Here is a 2,954-nt window from a genome sequence, read left to right as displayed (position 1 = left end):
GTGATTTTGTCAGTTCCTATGGATTTAATTATTATCTTTGTTCTGATAATTCTCATATATACCTATCTTGCCCCAATCTCTCTGCTGACCTCCAAAATCACATCTCCAATTGCCTTTCAGACCTCTTGAATTGGATGGCCAGTAGACACCTTAAATTCAACATGTCCAAAATGGAACTCATTAACTTTCCCTCTACACCTCCCTGCTACTTCCCTATTCTGTAGAAAACAACACCATCCTCCCAGTCTCCCATGCTCTCAATCTAGGAGACATCCTGGATCCCTCACTGTCACCCCTCATATATAAGCCATTGCCAAAACCTGTCGATTTCACTCTTACTACATCTCTTTCCAATGTGCCCCATTCTCTCCTCTGACCCTGTCCCCACCCTGATGTAGACCCTCATCACCTCCCACCTGGACTATTGTAACAGCTTCTGGGGGGCAGGGTCTGTGTGCCTCAAGTGTCTCCCCATTCCAATCCATTTTCCATTCAGCTACTAAAGTGATTTTCCTAAAGCACAGGTCCAACCATGTCACCCACCTACTCAAGCAAAAGTGGTTTCCTATTGTCTCCAGGATCAAATACAAAATGCTCTGTTCGACATTCAAAATCCAACTACTAACTTCCTTGGCTTCTTTTACATCCCAACTAAAATCCCACCTTCCTAAAGGAAGCCTGCCCTACCCCTTCTTAATTTCAGTGCCTTCCCTCTGTTCAGTATTTCCTATTTGTCCTGTATATACCTCGTTTTCTGTATATTTGCACATTCCCCCCTTCTCCCTTATATTGCAAGTTCCTTGAGGGCAAGGACTGTCTTTCACCTCTTTGCATCTGTCCCTGGTACTTAATAATGGTTATTGATTGATTGCTTGATTCAATGCAAGCAGAGGGCTTCAGTTGACTGGACCTCCCTCTGTCCACTAGGCCCCATCCACTTTCATCTCCTGGTGCCTTTGCCCTTCCTCTCCACTGCTGCCTGCTGCATTCCTCCTTCTCACCCTTTAATGCTCAATCCAGACATGATCTCCAGGAATTTGAGTCTCCCTGGCCTAGTGCAGTGTACAGAGAATCCCTTTGGGGATCTGAATCTTCCCTCTGCCTCTTCTAGCTGCCTGGCATTGACCAAGTCAGGTGATCACTTCATTCTTCAGTTTCCTTCCTAAGATCTTCAGCATCCACCATAGACAATTGTTCTGTCAACAAATACTTATCAGGTGTTTAGAGTGTGCCAGACACTGGGAGGGAAAAAAGAGAAAAAAAGGCTAAATCCCAATATCTGTCCTCAAGGAACTCTCCCCCAGCTGATCAAATACCATTAAATCTGTAAGGTTTCTTGAAAACTTTAATTGGGGGGTGGGTCTCCATCCCTGCTGCCCTGCCTTCCCCAATCAGTTGTGGAACCATCAGAACAACTCTGGAGCTTGCCCAAGTCATTGTGGAAGGAAGAAAAAAGGCCTAGCCTGGAGTCTACACTCTAATCATGCAGATCACCAAGCAGCAGGATTTACTGGGGGCCTTTCAGTTGAAATCTCCCTTTCCTTCCATTACGCAGTGCTGCCTTCCAGAGGCCCTTGCCTGATTTTGGACTGTGCACCTCTATTGTAATCATTATTGACAGTACTGGGGATTGGAGATGTCATGGAAGCTGGTGGTACAGCTGGAGAGAGAGTGCTGTGCCTGTAGCCATGAAGACATGAGTTCAAGTCTAGCCTTAGATACTTACTAGTTGTGTGATCCTGGACAAGTCACTCAACCTCTATTTGCCTCACTTTCCTCAACTGTATAATGAGGATAGTTAATAACACCTACCTCTCAAGGATTGTGAGAACCAAATGAAATATTTGTAAATTATTTAGCATGGTGACTAGCACATGATTGGTGTTTTATTAAGAAGCCTTTTGAGCAGGAGTCTGTCATCTCTAAATGGTATACCATCCCTAGCTCCCAGTACAGGGCTCTGTACACAGGAGGTGCATAATAAATGCTTAGTGTAGTGTTGGCCTCCAAGTGTTGTACTACTCTATAACATGAGACTAATGCCTTTCTGAGATGTTCTGCAGCGCCCCCCCCCCCCCCAAGAGAACAAGACCAAAGACCTCTTGTCTCAGACTTTTCCAAGACCTGAGCTGGTTTGGTCTTCCTCTTAAAGGCATAGTTTGGTTTCCTGGCACTAAATTGCTTGGTTTCAGGGATGATTTCCTGAGATTCTTGAGCTTTTGTTTTTTGTGGCCTTGACCACTCACTATAGCCACTGAGGATGTGCTCAGAAATCTGTTGGTTTTCCTGGGGTTCTCCAGGGACAGTTCTTCCTAGCTTTGATCTTTCCCTGGGGTGGGGGGGCTATGATTTATTCTGTTATTCATTTAGCCAGGGTTATGGGACCCTGATGACCCAAAGTCTTCTCCTGTTACACTGGTTTGATTCCCACAGCATAAACTCTCCCACTACCAGAGAGGAAAGCTTTTGAGATTGTGCTGGGATAATATGAACATTGTGCCGGTATGTAAAATGAAAATTGGTTTTTGGTATAAAAGGCAGCATTTGCCCACCTTTCTTCAACTGATCAGTTGGAAAAAGAGGCTCAAAATGGGGGCTGCAACTGGAGTTTCTCCCCATCAGAGAGAGGAAGAGAATAGGGAGATGGGGGTTTTGTCCCGGTTTTCTCCCTGCTCTTCCCGGCCCTGCTCAATAGCCCTCGGAGGAGAACATTTCCTGGGATGTGAAATAAACAGGGATGCCATGGAAAAGGAATGATTTTAAAATTCACTTTAGTTTCTTTTTTATAAACAAAGCAGGTGTGGCTCTATGGAAGTGTGCTCAGTCCACTCCCGCCACTCCCCCCAATATTTATTGAGCATTTATAGTACATCAGGAATAATAAAACTTGCAGAAAAACATTGTCCCTGCCCTCGAGGAGCTAATATTCTATAATAAAAAATACAGCTCTCTCT

Source organism: Vombatus ursinus, unplaced genomic scaffold (genome assembly GCF_900497805.2).
Source record: "Vombatus ursinus unplaced genomic scaffold, bare-nosed wombat genome assembly UNPS02014799.1, whole genome shotgun sequence".
Classification (NCBI taxonomy): Eukaryota; Metazoa; Chordata; class Mammalia; order Diprotodontia; family Vombatidae; genus Vombatus; species Vombatus ursinus.
This window is presented reverse-complemented; position numbering follows the sequence as displayed.